Genomic DNA, 1389 nt, shown 5'->3' with positions numbered 1-1389 from the left:
GTAGGGAGAGAGAGAGAGAAAGAGAGAGAGGTAGGGAGAGTTGTCATTTTGAGTAAATTATTGTTTGCGTTTCTTCCGCGCTGATTTGCCAAAATCTTCGTTGACAGTATTTGTTGTAATGATAGTGGTCATCATCATCGTCATCATCATCATCATCATCAACATCAACATCATCGTCGTCGTCGTCGTAAGTAGCAGGGAATAAAAAAGGGTTAGAGGGGGAGAAGAGAGAGAGAGAGAGAGAGAGAGAGAAAGAGAGAGAGAGAAAGAGAGAGAAAAGATAACGCCATTCATCACATACACACACACTCGCAACATTTCGGTCAAAAGCTATGGGTGGTTGGCGGGTACTCTGGTGTGGTATGCTCCTTCTTTCCTATCAAGCATCTATCTTCCTTATCTCCCATCCTTCTTTTTTATGTTTGCTACTCTCTTGTAACACCTCTAATCTTCGGCACTCGTGTGACCTTATTGTGTTGCAAGTGCCGTAAAATACTTACGAAAACAACACAAAAAGAACCGGTGATAATCCGGACAGCCTGACCAGTGGACCAGCCAGGCCTCAGTAATAACCACATCGTCATTGTGAGACAATTATTGTAGCTATTGGCTCAGTGCCTAAAGTGAGGCGCCGTGGGGGAATCAGGCGCTCGGCGAAATACTCAAATTTGGGAAACGCATTTTTTTTCTCTCGAAATTTTGGAAATTTGTATCAAATATTTATTTTTTGGGGCCCAACTTCTTTCCTGTCCTTATAAAAGCACACTCTCCTGTGAATTTTACTGCCAAAAAGCCCCATTGATTGAAGGCACGAAATATGTCACTTCTTTGTTTTGTTTCAAGGAGTCTCTAGCAGTCCTCAGCTAGTGGAAGGACCCAACTGTGGCGGACATTTTCTCGTTAATGTCACCACTGAAACCAGGTGACCTCACTTCCTTCAGTCCCAAATATTTTTCAGATCTTTTCTGGATAGTTGGATATTTATTTCATTGAAAGCAAGACAAATAAACCAGCTTTCAGATAATACCATGACTCTACATAATATGACGTGCACAAACATTGACCGTGGGTCGTTGGCGGGTGCTCTGGTGTGGTTTGCTCCTTCTTTTCTATCAAACATCTATCGTTGGCGCTCATATGACCGTATGCAGTTGCGAGCGCCGTAAAAACTCTGCTAAAACTAAAAACATATATATCGTTTTTATCTCCCCTACTTCTATTACGTTCTATGTGTTACTCTCTTGTAACACCTCTAATCTTCGGCACTTATACGACCGTATTGTGTTGCAAGTGCCGTAAATCTCTTACTAAAACAAACTTTTACTAATTAGCGCTCATATGACCCTATGCCGTTGCGAGTGCCGTAAAACTTCTACCCCAAAAACAACC

Source organism: Aplysia californica, unplaced genomic scaffold, assembly GCF_000002075.1.
Source record: "Aplysia californica isolate F4 #8 unplaced genomic scaffold, AplCal3.0 scaffold01419, whole genome shotgun sequence".
In the NCBI taxonomy this organism is placed as follows: domain Eukaryota; kingdom Metazoa; phylum Mollusca; class Gastropoda; order Aplysiida; family Aplysiidae; genus Aplysia; species Aplysia californica.
The sequence above is the reverse complement of the archived record's forward strand: the minus strand, read 5'-3'. Positions refer to the sequence as shown.